Below are 16,441 nucleotides of genomic sequence, written 5' to 3'. Positions count from 1 at the left end.
ATTGAAGTGGGTGGTTGTGACTGAGATGATGCCTTGGTCTTCCCTGTGCCTAAACAAAAAAAATTCCTTCCAGTAGCACCTTAAAGACCAACTAAGTTAGTTCTTGGTATGAGCTTTCGTGTACATGCACACTTCTTCCTACTGGAAGGAATTTTTTTTTGTTTTGACTATGGCAGACCAACATGGCTACCTATCTGTAACTTCCCTGTGCCTGTTACACTGCCAATATTATTATAGGTATTTCCAGTTTTATTCTTTCCATCTAAATGCAGGAAGAAGAAAAAAGTTCAGGAGGTTGGTAGGAGGGAATCTGCTGAAGCAGGAGACGGTGTGCCATGTGCATATTTTCCAACTCTATGTAGGTGTGGACAGTACTTGTACCAGGAAGCTAGTCCTACCAGGAAAAATAGGGATCTGCCACTTTCTCTCCTCCCACACAGAAAATGATGCAGAGGGGTAGAACATGTACTAGTAGACATAACAAAGAGGAGGTAGAGTTTTAAGAGCGTGTGTGTGTGTGTGTGTGTGTGTGTGTGTGTGTGGACAAACACCAATACAACACCCACATCCCGAGAATAAGACACTGACATTTATCAAGTGCTTTTAATACCTTTCTATTTTAATCTAGGACTCCTCACCAAAATCCTTTTATAAGTACTCTGATTCCTTGCAAGGATCTTTACTTCACAATGCGATATCCCGCAAGCCCCCCAAATAATCTGGATAAATTTTCTAATATTGGCTGTATAACCCATTGGGTCCCCAGATATTGTTGGACTAGGTAAAGGTAAAGGGACCCCTGACCATTAGGTCCAGTCGTGGCTGGCTCTGGGGTTGTGGCGCTCATCTCGCTTTATTGGCCAAGGGAGCCGGCGTACAGCTTCCGGGTCATGTGGCCAACATGACTAAGCTGCTTCTAGAGAACCAGAGCAGTGCATGGAAATGCCATTTACCTTCCCGCCAGAGCGGTACCTATTTATCTACTTGCACTTTGACGTGCTTTCGAACTGCTAGGTTGGCAGGAGCAGGGACCAAGCAACGGGAGCTTCTGATCGGCGAGTCCTAGGCTCTGTGGTTTAACCCAAAGCACCACCCGCGTCCCTCTATTGTTGGACTACATCTGGCATAATCCGTGACTGTCAGCGAAGATGGCTGCAGAGGATGGGAATTGTAGTTCAACAACATCTTGGGACACAAGGCTGAGGAACACTGATCTAGAAAGCCACTGAGTTTCCCCATTTTAACTCTGTGGAATTGAATGGGGAGTTTGGTAGGGTATGGATTATCCAAGCAGTATTTATTTACTGCTTTTTAATTTTTGACTTTCATCCAAAGGCTCCTGAGGCGGTTTACAGTTTCCATATTAAAACAGTGAAACCATTCATAAAACGAAAAATCAATAGAGTAGTAACAGCAACCGACAAATCAATTTCAGCTGATCCACCATGCATCGTAAGTGATATGCCTATAAGGTACAAAGGTAAAGGTAAAGGACCCCTGGACGGTTAAGTCCTGTCAAAGGCAACTATGGAGTGCGGCGCTCATCTCGTTTTTAGGCCGAGGGAGCCCCTGTTTGTCCGTCCACAGACAGCTTTCCGGATCATGTGGCCAGCATGACTAAACAGCTTCTGGCACAACGGAACACCGTGACAGAAGCCAGAGTGCACAGAAACACCATTTACCTTCCCGCCACAGCGGTACCTATTTATCTACTTGCACTGGTGGGCTTTCAAACTACTAGGCTGGCAGGAGCTGGGACAGAGAAACGGGAGCTCACTCCGTCATGGGAATTCGAACTGCTGACCTTCTGATTGGCAAGCCCAAGAGGCTCAATGGTTTAGACCACAGCACCACCCACGTCCCAGTTATGCCTATATGGTCTTGAGCACCTCTCTAGGGCCAAAGTTTCAACACTACATTACATTTCCAACAGATACACAGAACAACCCTGAAAGATGGAACCAAACAGTGGGAACTGGACAAGATTTCCTGGTAGACAGAAACCATCGAAGGGAAAATCCAGTCTCTCCACAGGGAGGATGCGTAAAATGTGACAGGTATGTGATGATTCATATGAGTGAGGAAGACGGGAACATTGTGCCAGGTACACCAGGACTTTTAAAGAGATAGCATTTTGGGCTTTCTCTACAGGTGGGTCATGAGGTCTTGTGAACAGAGAACAATAGTAACATGATTCAAGGAGAGGCAGAGTGAGAGAGAGAGAGAGGGAGGGAGGGAGGGAGGGAGGGAGCTGCAGACTGGGAGGCACCTTTCCGATTTCACATCTCTCTCTCTCTGGGAACCTGAATGCAATTACTGTGCTATGCTGTCCATCTTCACCTATACTCCATTGGTATATTTATAAACTCAAATATTACAGAATCAATCAATAAAAAAATACAGAAATGCTATTATGTCCATAGCAATTTTTGCTCCAGAAGGAAAACAAACCAGTTAGCACTGGCCTTGGAGGCTGTTATTGCATGAAGAGGCAAGGAGTGCATTAACAGTATGAAGGGCACCTTAGAATACATTTGCATGCAGACCAGAATGGCTTACATAAAAAAATATACATGAAGTTTTATTTATTTTATTTTTAATAAGATTAATCTATTGCTAGACTGCAAAAAAGCAAAGCTCCAAGTGGTTTACAACAATATACAGTAACACGTTACAAACATTTAAAGTTTTATGGGGTATATATCCTGCTGAACCCAATATGTGAGATTCAAGGGATTTTCCAGATGCTGTAAGTTACTTAATGGGGAACTGTGTAGCTGTTACTAAAAACACACCATTTCATCAATTTTCATGGCAGGGAAAATCACAGATTTCTCAACTATCAAACTACTGAGCCAAGTTGCTAGTAAACTGCAGCAAGTCGTTCCTCTAGTATTGAAAGCCTTGAGCTATAACATCACTGTAAGTCCCTGCCATGCTCATTTTTAAACTGCTTTTCTCCCTCCCACTTTGGAGAGGGTGCATTCACATTTTCAGTACCCAAAATTCACACTTCCTACAATTAAAAACAAAGCAAAAACACAAGGCTGCTACTGTTGACACAATGTCCCTTGTAGCAAAAGTGCTCCATGCACTTTTAATTACATGAAGATACAGCAGCTATTTTGTAACTGGTATCCCCAGCACTCTTTCAAAATTCAAAATGTGCTCACTGGCCAAAAAGGTTGGCCACCCCTGAGATACATTATCCCTGAAGGTCTTGTACGGCAAGACTAGCAACAAGAAAAACATTGAATTAAGTGACTCAACCACTGGGTTGTGTATCAATGGCCTAGTTTGCAATTCACACTAAGGCTGCATTCAGGCAGTACTTTATTCCATTTCCCTGACATTTCCTTACTGATTCATTTCCACATTTTGTCTGACCTTTCACACAATGTGAAACCCACTTCTGGAAAACCAATGGAAGTTTTGCACTCCCTTTCATGTTAATTGTTTCCAGGAAAAAAATGCATTTGCAACCCTGTTGACACAGAAAATCACAGGAGTTTTGCTTTGTAATTTCACGTGATGAAATTTGGAGCAGTATCCTGGCATGCAGTTCTTTCCCACCATTTAAAATTTACCATGACATGGCACTATTTCAGTCAAAAGCCACAGGTACTGCAGTGTAAAAGGAATGTTAGAAATTGGGACAGAAGCCAGTGAACCTAACAGGATAAAACCCATGCCTGAATGCAGCCTTAGTCAAACCTTGGCTTAGAGTGAATGCCTAAGAACAAACTTTGGTTACAATTTACAGTTAGTCTGGAGAGAGCTCAGTCACAAGCCTGGGTTCAGGCAACAGGCTATCTATGCCCAATCTTTGAACTTCACCCCTCCTAAAACAAAAGTAACACAGCTGTTTGATACCTAATGGTTATCTAAAGTGTAACTTTCTCTCTAATGTTTAACAGATATTTTGTTAGGATTCTGGTTAACGATTTGATCAGGTATAACCTTCTGTGGAGAAATGTCACAGTGTACCTTTTGCATTTTTTAGCTTTCACTGTTTAATTCAGGAGTTTCCCCCCCTTCTCAAATCATGTGCATCCACACCTACCAACTATTTATGCATCTGTTGTGTGTGCCACAGTCCATGAAAAATAAAATTGTTGTTGTTGTTTAGTCGTGTCCCCATGGACCAGAGAACGCCAGGCACCTCTGTCCTCCACTGCCTCCCGCAGTTTGGTCAAGCTCATGCTTGTAACCTCGAAAACACTATCCAACCATCTCGTCCTCTGTCGCCCCCTTCTCCTTGTGCCCTCCATCTTTAATAAAATTAGTTAGTCTATTATTAGTTATTCTTCACTGAGTTTGCCTTGTTCTTTTCTCTGTATTATTCTTCCTGTTGCACACCAAAAATTCATAGTATTAATATCTTTGCCCACCTTATTTCTGTTATAGACATATGTAATCTTTCTCTAAATTTCACCTGTGCAGGTTTGTAATTTCCAATAGAAGAAGCTGAAAGGGACAAGGGCATGGAGTACCACACACATGACACAATACTTCATAAAGAGAGGGGCAGTTGTTAATAAATGGCATTGGTCTGTTAATAAAGAAAAAAACAATAAAGAATTTAAGTTCCTACCTTTGTCCGGGTTCTGATTCTGTAGGTTTCTTCTTCTGGGTTCTCTGGTTAGGTTTCCATTAACACAGGTAAGCCACAGAGAGGCATGTCATTCTTCCTATAAAGTCATGATTGCTGTACTTTTTTTTTCTTTTCAGCTCTTTTGCTGTATATATATTTTGGAATACAGAAGAAGAAAATGGGGGTGGGGCTTCACCATATAGGTTTGTGTGAAACAGACACAAAAGTGCTGTTAGGAACCCTGAATCCCTGATATAAACGCTAAAAACAGTCATCGATCGGAGACTGGAAGGGAATAGAAAACCCCTCCTCTTTCCCTGCCTGGAGGAGAGCAGTGGCAAAGGACAGCAAAGAAATAGTTTAGCTGCTTTGATGAGTAGAAAGGTAAGAATGCTGGATGAATAGTTTTAGCAACTGAGCTGTGCCTGAAAGATATGCAGAGATCTATGAGCGCAGCCATCCGTTTGAAGATTGCCCTAAAGGCACAGAAGCAAAATAAAGATGCAGCATTACTTTAGACCAAAACACGCTCTCTAAAAATAACTGCCCAGGACCTCTGGATGTAAACAACAGATTATGGGATGCTTACTCATGGGCAAGTGCCATTCACACAGACAAAAAAAAAAGTTTATTTAGAGTGCAAGAGCAGAAGGCTATAGTCATCCTACAATACCACACTGACTCACTCCTATTATTACCTCAGCTTGGACAGGGAGATCTTAGACAAATGAACGTATTTACTCTGTACATCTGTACTCCATCCTTCAATACATCTATTTCAATGCACGGCAGCGGACAGAGCTACAATGCAGCAAGAACTTTAAAGCAGCAATGAAAACAGAAAAAAGAACAAAATGGAAGATGTAAAAGCATCACAGACTTTAAGAGTGAGAAACCCTGAGGCGGCGGCGGCGGGGGAGGGGGGAGGCAGAATCTTTGCTTAGCTTGTATCAAGGTATTCTATTGCATTTTGTCTTCCATTTTATTTATTTCAGCCATTTATATTCCTCCGTTCCTCAAAAGACCTCAAGGCAGATACAAAGCTTTAGAATGCAAAGATCAAAACATGGAAATCACAATACACAAATCGGTCTAAATGTGCTTTTCAAAATAACTTCACCATATTACATAGATCAAAGGTCTCATTATCAAGAGGACTGAAAGAGGAGGACAAGCTTCAGCCAATGCCAAAAGTTAGACAATGCTGATACCAGCCAAACTTGGGGGGGGGGATAATGTTCCAAATCTGAGGCACCACTGCCATCCCACCTTGGGAGCCCAGGCTTCATATCCTGCCTTTCTGCAGAATTAGACTCCAAGTCTTCAGGAAGATCTTCAGCCAAAAGATAGCTGGTGCAAGCCAAACCTCTGAGTGGCAGCGGTGGAGTATGCTGCAAAGCTGAGGTGCCAATTGCCAAGAATGTCGCCTTGTGACCTCAGACTTCTACACATTTAGCCTTCTGAAGACCCTTCCCTCAAGCTGCAGAAGTTCTACTCACACCACACCTGTGTTTCAAAGCAGCTAGGCTCTTATTTCCATATCATCCCCACTTTGTCACACCCTCCATCTGCTATTGGTTTGTTTCCTGGAGGGGTGGAACCACAGTAGGAAAGCTAAAGGTTCAGATTCAGTCACAACATGAAACTATACTATTTTTCAAGAGAGGAAAAATGAGGGTAGAGTTACTAAATGATTGAACGAGTAGACCTGGAGTTGTAATTAGCTGATTGCCCAGCTGGTGGTGGTCCTAGAGCCTATTTAGAAATTGTTATCCTATAAAACTTCCAGCAGGATAAGAAAGTAGAGCAGGGAGCTAATTAACTTTCTTTTGTTTTGTTCCCTTGTCAACTGAGAAGTCTGATCTCAAACTATCATATGTTGGGCTTATAGGTATGTTTCGCTTATATGCAGTCTTCTCAAGCCTCAGAAAAGACTATTTTCTTGGTTTGTGTCAGATGAAACCAACCAGGAAAGATGCATTCTAGTTGCTAGGAAAAAGGGAAATTTGACATTCCAAGGATTAGGAAATGAGACAGAAGCAGGGAAAGTGCACTGAAGGGGAGGGGGAAATAGCAGCTCTTTAGGACCACAGGGATTCCTAACCCCCTGGTGTCCAAACAACTCACTCACCCGTCACAATTCTGACTTCACTCATTCACTGAAAACACTGAAAGGCAGTAGTAGTCAGGCTGACTCATCTCTCAGAAATCACTTTGCATGGTACTTGCACCTTTTGTTCCATAACTTCCTTTCTAGGAGAGCTGAAGTATTGCTTCTTTAAAAAATGAAAGCTCAGAGTCTGAGATCCTTGTAGGCTGCGGACTGAGTGCATCAGTACCAACAGCACCCATCGCTTGGTGGCACTGGACATGATAAAGGTAAAGGGAACCCTGACTGTTAGGTCCAGTCATGGCTGACTCTGGGGTTGTGGCGCTCATCTCGCTTTATTGGCCGAGGGAGCTGGCATACAGCTTCCGGGTCATGTGGCCAACATGACTAAGACGCTTCTGGCAAACAAGAGCAGCCTAGGGCTTCCAATCAGAAGGTCGGCGGTTCGAATCCCCGCAACGGGGTGAGCTCCCATTGTTCGGTCCCAGCTCCTGCCCACGTAGCGGTTCGAAAGCACGTCAAAGTGCAAGTAGATAAATAGGTACCACTCTGGCAGGAAGGTAAACGGTGTTTCTGTGCGCTGCTCTGGTTCACCAGAAGCAGCTTAGTCATGCTGGCCACATGACCCGGAAGCTGTCTGTGGACAAATGTCGGCTCCCTTGGCCTATAGAGCGAGATGAGCGCCGCAACCCCAGAGTCGTCCGCGACTGGACTTAACTGTCAGGGGGTACCTTTACCTAGAGGGGTAATGGACTCCCACTTACTGGAGATCTTCAACCAGAGGCTTGACAGCCAAGTGTTGGGCGTGTCCCACCTCATATGCAGGATTGTAACTGGTTTTGTGATGGTAGAAAGAGTCACAAATAATCTCTTTTTCAACAGGCCAATGAAGCTATGTATTGTACTGTCAGATATGAGCAAGCAATATCATTTAAAAAGAACAACAGCAGAGAATGCAGCATAGCACCAATGTGTTAAATCACCCAAACCTTTCCTGTTCCAGAATTTAAAATCTTATGTCCCCTTCTTTATTCATAGGTTTAGAACCTGCTGCGTTATGCATACCTTTCAGGTTGTGCTCTTCATGTTGTGACATCATTTGCCCTAAGGCGAATTAGTTTTATCCTGGAGTAGTTGACATCATGTCTGCATTCCACATCTCTGCATTTCTAGTTCAGTTCAGATCAGAAATGATTGCTCATCTGAATATGAGACACTCAAGGCAAACTCAAGGAGCAGAGATACTGCAGTAGATAAGAGGGCTGTGGTGGCTGGTATTGTGACATCTATCTGTCATCAAGCTATTTGGCTGAGCTTAAATAATTTCCAGTGGTTATTGTCAGAGTGGGGGCGGGGAATCGAGAGAAAACGTTTGTTAATGGGTAAAAATATTTTTCCAGTCATGCTGTTCTTCTGTGCAGATTGACTGCCCCACGAAGTCTGGCATAGTTTGTTCCTTGACACACCCTGTGAGTGGAATCTCTTGTCTAAGATAAACTTCCCTTTACAGCATTCAAACACAGCATTTTATGTACATTATAAATTTAACTTTATCAATCCGGACAAGGTTTGGCTCCTATTGGCCTGAAATAGGAACCTGATCAAAGGAAAGAAGTGTGCGGCCCCTTTTTGGTTATTTTTCCTCACCTTACAAGTTCCACTATGCTATTGTTACAGAAGAAACTTGAAAGCCTTATAATCCCCTAATATACTTCCCAGAGCAAAGAAAGTCCATCAATTACTCTGGTGTTTCATGATGATGTAATCACCACTTCTCTTTAAAAAGTCATGGAACTGTGCTCCCTCATGTTTCCCCTTCACTGAACTGAATTGAATAGTACTTGTGACAATTCGGGTGCCCGGGATATCTTACTATTTGATGCCAAGGGTGCCATAACAGTTATCATGACTAAAGTTACTACAAAACAGGAAGCGGTTTTGTAAATAAAATAGAACATCATTTGAATGCTGGCTGCAGCAAATCCAGGTACTCTTTTTATAGGGTGCATTGGTTTATTTCCTGTGGTCATTTTGTATGATCCCAATGTAAATTAAATTCCTTAAAATGAGGAAACTACTTTGTAAGATGAGGAATGGATATTTCATAGACGTCTTCTAATCTTGGGACTAGCATTCGGTACTGTGGTTCAGTATTTATGGAATCAGATAATCAGATAGTATTCCTTACAAATCTTTAAGCTATCTTCCAGTTTGTTGGCAATATATACTCAACATAAGCATAAGAAAAGGGCTAAACTAGCCTCATTGGTTCCTTAAAAGAGCTATTAGCCCCACCTAGTGGCCAAAACAGAATTCCAACTAGTCTGTCAATGCATTTATTCTTGGATATATGGATAGTTTTGTGCCGCTCTCAGTCATTTCATTGAACATATGCAAGATAAGTTCCTCTAATTCTGCTATACTGCTTCATGCAGATTTGTTATGTGGGTTTGTTTTCCCTTCCATGTTACACTGAGGGTACAAAAAGATAATACACAACTGTCCATATGCCTGCAGTTAGAATGTCTTTATAATAGCCCATATCTAACAAAAGGATTTTGCAAAGTTGTTTAGAGTGTACTATATTAAACAGTGCAATATAATGAACACTTACTTGGAAGGAAACCCTACTGTGTTCAAAGGAACACACTCTCAGGTGAATGTGCATACAGTGGTACCTCGGGTTAAGTGCTTAATTCGTTCCGGAGGTCTGTTCTTAACCTGAAACTGTTCTTAACCTGAAGCACCACTTTAGCTAATGGGGCCTCCTGCTGCCGCCGCGCCACCGGCGCATGATTTCTGTTCTCATCCTGAAGCAAAGTTCTTAACCTGAAGCACTATTTCTGGGTTAGCGGAGCCTGTAACCTGAAGCGTATGTAACCTGAAGCATATGTAACCCGAGGTACCACTGTACACTGTTGCCAAAATGTATTAAATAGTATAATGTAAGACATACTAAATATACCCATTTTCCATGGTTTGTAGTCAGAAACAGATAATCAGGGAATCTCTGTATATGGACATGTTTGGCATTTTGCACTTAACTTAGTTGCTTCTCATAAGTGGTTTTAAAAACAGACGAAGAGTTCTTTCTGCTGAGTCTGATCAGAGGTCCAGCATTCTGCAACCCACTGAGATCAACCAGACATCTATCAGAAGTCCTCAAACCTTCTTCCACTGTTGGTTTCCAGTAACTGGTATTAGGTAGTGTGCTGCCTCTGAAACTGTGTGTGTGTGTGGGGGGGGGGGTGTCTTTCATCACAGGGATAGCCAATGCTGTGCCTCATTGGACTACAACTCCCATCATCCCTGAGCATTAGCCCTGCTGGCAGCAGCTGATGGGAATTGTATCTTAATCTGGAGGCTACCTCAGTGGTTACTTCTGCAGCATGTGAGTTTGTCTAAGTGGCTAGAACGCCCTACATTAATTGTGCATTGTGTGAATAATATTCTCATTTGAATAATTTGCTGCCATTTACAAGTTTGGATATTTCACTACTTACCCTGGCTCCACAACTTTTACAATCTGCTTAATATTCATTAAAGAGCATTGGTCCCATAATATATCCACTCTACCCCTTGTGAAAACAATCTCTTTTTTTGGCCACCATTTCCTTTCCCTTAATCCTTTCCTCTATTTCTGAACTTCAGAGGCAAATGGCAGTCCTAAGGCGGTCAAAATAGAACCATTAATGCAAAAGTGGGAGGTATCAACAGGCTTGGGAGAACCCAAAGTTTGCAGAAGTACAAAAAAAAAAAAAGCTTAAGAATTTTTAAAAAGGAAATTCCCAAAATAGCCCGGTAACAGCTAAGCATGCTCAGAGGTTGTGGAATTCTCATTCATTCATATGCTGCTTTTGTATGAAATTGTCCCCAGAAGGGCTCACAACATGTCAAATGGGCAATACGCACACATGCACACACACCACAAGTAATCATATCAAGAAGTAAATACATGTTGACTGGGATGCGGGTGGTGCTGTGTTCTAAACCACTGAGCCCCTTGGGCTTGCCAATCAGAAGGTTGGTGGTTCAAATCCCCACGACTGGGTGAGCTCCCGTTGCTCGGTCCCAGCTCCTGCCAACCTAGCAGTTCAAAAGCACGTCAAAGTGCAAGTGGCGGGAAGGTAAACAGCATTTCCGTGTGCTGCTCTGGTTCGCCAGAAGCAGCTTAGTCATGCTGGCCACATGACCCAGAAGCTGTCTGTGGACAAACGCCAGCTCCCTCAGCCTATAGAGCGAGATGAGCGCTGCAACCCCAGAGTCGTCTGCGACTGGACCTAATGGTCAGGGGTACCTTTACCTTTACCTTTACCTTTTAGATAAATAGGTGGTGGAAAGGTAAATGGTGTTTCCGTGTGCTCTGGTTTCCGTCACTGTGTTCCATTGTGCCAGAAGTGGTTTAGTCATGCTGGCCACATAACCCAGAAAGCTATCTGTGGACAAACGCCGGCTCCCTCGGCCTGAAGCGAGATGAGCATCGCAACCCCATAGTCTCCTTGGACTGGACTTAACCATCCAGGGGTCCTTTACCTTTACCTTTTTACCTTTACATGCTGACTAACTGTTGTGGCTGAGTAGGATGAAGATGTATGGTCATAAGGAGGTATACAAATTTAATAATTAAATGGATGAATAATGGTGGAAGATATGACTAAATGACTGGTTGTAGCACTGAACTGGAAAATTCCACACTGCAACATTTTGTTGCAGGTCTGACTTGCTCAGTTACTAATCTTTGCATTTTGTGTTCCTGCATTCTTATCTACCCCATGACTGCTTACTAAGTTTCCTTAGGAGACTTTGTTGAGTGATTTGTTAAAAGGAAATGTGAACATCCAGGCATATAGTGTCTACATGTTCATCCTATCTGCATGCTTACCGACATTCCTGTAGAACACAAAGATAATAGCGAGGCAAATTTCACTTTGCAGAAGTCATGCTGACATTGTGACCTTCGGCGGTAGAAATATTCTCAGCTGCACACTCAGGTTTTCTCAGGGCCTTTGCTTTCGATTTGAGCCCTGCATTTTATGCCACAAAATGCCTGGTTCTCTGCTACAAAATTTCATTTTCAGTCCCAGTTGCTTCCTGGTGCTGTTGAGCATTGCACTGAAATTTTCCTTTGAAGCTCTGCCTGAAGGGGAGTAGCAACAGAACTTCAAAGCAAAGCTGACCCCATCTTTGTGCAGTCTGGCCATGATGCTTGGCAGCCTTCGAGAAGCAAGCAGGGGAGTTAAAAAGAAATATCCATGCAATTAGCTGAGTGAGTGAGTGAGTGTGAAACTTCCAAACTCAGCGCCAGCCAGTGCCAAATAATGGGAACAAGGAATGGCAGTGAAAAACGTTGCTAGGCAAAGATTTCTGATGCTTTGGTAAAAGTGAAGGTCCAAAATGGAAAAGGAATGTTGGCACATTTCAGAATCATACTGAAGAAATTGGCAGAAGCTTCTGCCATAGAGAGGTGCTTGTAGAGAATAACACCCCCTATTCCTAAACACCTGCACTCAAAAATATCTCAGAAGCTCTTCTGAGCAAGGGTAGAGATTGCCTGCCATATACTGTAAGAGGTAAGATGGATGTCCTCAGGGCTGTGGCATTATGTCACATCAAATTTTCTTGGGTACTTTGTGTAAAACGGAAATGTAGCATTCTTGGGACAGAGGACCCTCTGTTTCTCTCAGGGCCATGATGATGATGATGATATATTTACACATCACCCATCCAGCTGGGTTTCCCCAGCCACGCTGGGCGGCTCCCAACAGATTAAAAACAGAATAAAACATCAAACATTAAAAACTTCCATAAACAGGGCTGCCTTCAGATGTCTTCAAAAAGTCAGATAGTTGTTTATTTCCTTGACATGGGAGGGCATTCTACAGGGCGGGCACCACCACTGAGAAGGCCCTCTGCCTGGCTCCCTGTAACCTCACATCTCACAGGGAGGGAACCACCAGAAGGCCCTCAGTGCTGGATCTCAGTGTCTGGGCAGAACGATGGGGGTGGAGACGCTCCTTCAGGTATACTGGGCTAAGGCCATTTAGTGTTTTAAAGGTCAGCACCAACACTTTGAATTGTGCCCAGCCTTGTCACCCTCCTGAGCCAGGTATGCCTGGTGTCAATTATTCCAGTGCCCCACCTAAAGAATATTGATTTCTCGCATGCTGCTCATGGGCTGAGTCCATCAATCCCTGGAGAGCTTCAGAAAAAGAGGCAGACAGGGAACTGTTTGCCCTTGGCACAGAAATGTCTAGTTCTCACACTGATCTACAGTTTGTCCACATCCACTGATTCTTTGGTCGCTTTTTGGTGCTTCCTTCATTTGAAATGAGTCTTGGAGCTGCTCAGACTGTTTCTGACATTCTGATTTCAGTTGTTCTTCTTCCTAAACGGAAACAATTCAGAGCGGGGCATACATTTAAATCAGGAGATTTCCCTTTCAAAGACCTCATAATCCATCTTGATCCCATTCGTTTAAAACAACAGTTGTATGTTTTCGTAACTTATGCATTACTTTATATAGAGGAAGAAAGATTTTCCCCTCCCTTTTTTCCTATTCCCACATACCAGGCTTGGTTACTGATATTTATTTACTTTCTGTCATTTAATTCTGTGCCCCTTAAGAGTGTGTTTAGATTGAAACCAATTTATTCCCAATGAACTCCAGGCAGCTAAACTGGTTTAACTTCCAGTTAGCGGTGAGTAAAGATTACTAGAGGCTTTAGTTATTGTGTACCTGCAGGAAGTGGTGGTGGCAGAAGTCAGAAATAACAAAGCCTGGAGGCATAATCCACCATGAAGATTAGTTATTAGGTGCTACCACCAGGTACAAAAGGGGACTGCACCTGAACACCAATTACAGGTGACCATGAGCACAATGAGACTAAAAAGGTAAAAGGTAAAGGACCCTTGGACGGTTAAGTCCAGTCAAAGACAACTATGAGGTTGTGGCACTCATCTCACTTTCAGGCTGAGGGACAGCTTTCCGGGTCATGTGGTCAGCATGACTAAGCAGCTTCTGGCGCAATGGAACACTGTGACAGAAACCAGAGCAAACTGAAATGCCGTTTACCTTCCTGCTGCAGTGGTACCTATTTATCTACTTGCACTGGTCTGCCTTGAAACTGCTAGGTTGGCATGAGCTGGGACAGAGCAATGGGAGCTCACTCTGTCGTGGGGATTCGAACTGCCAACCTTCTGATTGGCAAGACCAAAGAGGCTCAATGGTTTAGAGCACAGTGCTACCCATTGAGACTATTGACTTCCTGACCTGCTTGTGGGCTTTCCATAGGATGCTGTAATATATAAATCTTGATCCAGCAGGGCTCTTCTTAAGTTCTTAAGATCTCCTGCACTTGTCATATCAGAAGTAATAGAATGCATGCCCTTTTAGCAAAGCTGTGCAGAAGAAAAAATGGCTACAAAAGTCTCAAAGTCCAACCAACCGAACATCTGTCTACAGCAGATGGGATCCTTTGCATGATTTAAAATACTTTTGATATTTCAAAAGTGATCCTCAGTCTTTGCATGATTACTTAGAGGACTTCCAGTATTTTTCAGGTTCGTACCATGCTGAAGAAAGACTGACGAGACAGAAGTATTGTGGGGGACTCCCTGATCTTGAATGGGGAAACTGTGCCACTAAAGCACTGGGTGCACAGCCTTGGGGTCATTTTGAACTCACTGCTGCCCATGGAAGCACAGGTTAATTCCACCTGGTAAAATGGCTGAAACCCTGCCTGCCTATGCCTTGTCTCACCAGTGGTAGATGCCCTAGTTATCTCCTGCTTGGACTACTGCAGTGTGCTCTATATGGGGCTGCCTTTGAAGGTGGCTTGGAAATGGATGGCGTATAAATAATAAAATTATTATGAATAATTATTTCAAGAAAGCTTACAGCATGAGTCTACACCTGTTTACTTCAGACCCAGCAAGCCCAAGTAAATGCACCGACCATGTCAATCTTCCGGCATGCTTACTCACAAGTAAATCCTGCTGTGTGTTCAGTGGGCCTACTCCCAGGTAAGCATGACATAGGATCATACTCCCCACCTGATTGTGACGGATGCGAGTCGCTTGGACTTCATTCTTGAGGTTTATTCCAAGTAACTTAACTCCGAGTGCGGCTCCCTTGGGGGCAAATTCTTTGGAGGGGATGGCAGAGGGATGTGGTGTCATCTTTAGCTGAGGGAAAACATGAAACCCCAAAGGGGCCGACATCCCATACAGTTCCCTTTGTATCAAGTGTCTGGGCCTCCAGAGGGAATAGGCAGAGGCTGCTAATGCTGTGGACTGAGGGGAAGGGGAGGCAGGAGAAAGGCAAAGACTCATTCCTTATTTTTAACAGTTAAATTCTTGAGGGAAATAATAGATATCAAAGGTGGCAGGGGTGTCCTTTTCTATTAACTGTCTGTCTTTCCGGGAGATGGGGTGGGAGCGGGATGGACAAGGACTTGCAGTGATTTAACTTTGGGGGGTGAGGCGGGGGAAGCTCTCACACTGTTTCAATTAGGGCAGTCTATGTTGTCATATAGCTCCAAGGGATAACTGAAACTTTTTGGAGAACGCTTCTTAATTCACCGGCCCCCTCTTTTTTATTGGCCGCTGCCACATGGAGTTCATTTCACATTTCTGCTATAATGTAAGTGATATAGAAAAAATAGTTCTCACATTGTGTCAGGTCCACTGGTGCACAGGCGTGCTGGTTTCATTGCAGACAGATGATGCACTTGCTCCCCAAGGCTGCTACCTCCACCCATACCAGTCTTGGAGGGAGGGGATGGAATTGTCTGTGTGTACACACACATCGTTTTGCCCCGCTTGGTCATCTTTGCACAAGGCCTGCTTACTCGCAACAGATGAACGTGTGAACGGATGCAAGGTGATATTAAAAGGTCTGTAATGTTTCCCTTTCGAGTACAAGTGATCCCTGGAGGTTGGCCCTCATCAAGTGATGGACAAGCATGGATGGACCAGCCCTTACATGAGAGGCGTTATCGGTGGCATAGCATGGGTTGCCAGCATCCGGGGCCATGTGGAGGGAGGGTAGGAAGGAAGGAGAGAAATGGACGGAGTACGCCTGCACATTCAGCGTCACCCAGGAGATCACAGCCACAGAGATAAGAAAAGAAGAGTCACTCCATTGTCTGGGGAGGTCACTTCCTGGTTCACATGGACAGGCCATTTTCAGCAGAGCCCAGCGATGGAAGTGCACAGCTGTATTGAGGCAGCACAGGGTGTTGAAATTTTGTGCCCCTAACAATTTTGCATCCGTAGCAACCACCCATGCTATGCCACTGGGAGTTGTCAAATGCTGCGTGACTGCAGCATTGTAGATCATGGCATACACAGCCCTATCATATGCATGCTACTATTTTTTAAATCTTTTTTAAAAAAAGTTTTGACTGTTACCATTATTTCATCCCAAAATCCACAGGAGGGCAATATCTTTATCAGGCCAACCAAAATGTGTGTGTGTTTGTGTGTGCGCGCGCAAGCTTCTGAATTCTTCAGAAGGCTTCATCAGGCTAGATAGCAAACTAAACAGGGAGTGGGGGGTGGGGAGAATAAAAAATGGCTAATGTTGGAACCATTGATGTATACCCTCCAACATCTCTGATGAAAATAGGGACGACCTATTCCTAATGATAATGTCACTATTTATACCCCCCACATATTCCTGGGTTGCTCCAGCCACTCTGGGCAGCTTCCAACATACATAAAAACGTAATAAAACA

The 16,441-nt window shown here is 43.6% G+C and overlaps 1 protein-coding gene and 1 long non-coding RNA gene across 3 annotated transcripts in view; both read right to left on the bottom strand.

The window, feature by feature from the left end:
• The window catches only part of PIK3CB (phosphatidylinositol-4,5-bisphosphate 3-kinase catalytic subunit beta), a 103,236-nt gene extending 98,352 nt beyond the window's left edge, over positions 1-4,884 (bottom strand). The window contains exon 1 of the mRNA XM_081910340.1: positions 4,595-4,884. The gene's annotated coding sequence lies outside the window, so the exon portion shown is untranslated. The remainder of the gene's footprint in view (positions 1-4,594) is intronic.
• A 4,187-nt stretch (positions 4,885-9,071) lies between these two features.
• Positions 9,072-15,965, bottom strand: LOC309369645. 2 transcript variants are annotated; one of them, XR_014168215.1, is made up of 3 exons: positions 15,375-15,965; positions 13,975-14,102; positions 9,072-9,176 (listed from the first exon to the last, which is right to left on the bottom strand). It is a non-coding gene; the product is annotated as an uncharacterized lncRNA (long non-coding RNA). The 2 variants fall into 2 exon arrangements; XR_014168216.1 differs by lacking the exon at positions 9,072-9,176 and adding an exon at positions 12,879-13,089.
• Between the last annotated feature and the right edge of the window lie 476 nt (positions 15,966-16,441).

This window comes from Podarcis melisellensis (genome assembly GCF_964234715.1).
Source record: "Podarcis melisellensis genome assembly, chromosome: 5".
NCBI classification, from domain to species: Eukaryota; Metazoa; Chordata; class Lepidosauria; order Squamata; family Lacertidae; genus Podarcis; species Podarcis melisellensis.
The sequence above is the reverse complement of the archived record's forward strand: the minus strand, read 5'-3'. Positions and strand labels throughout refer to the sequence as shown.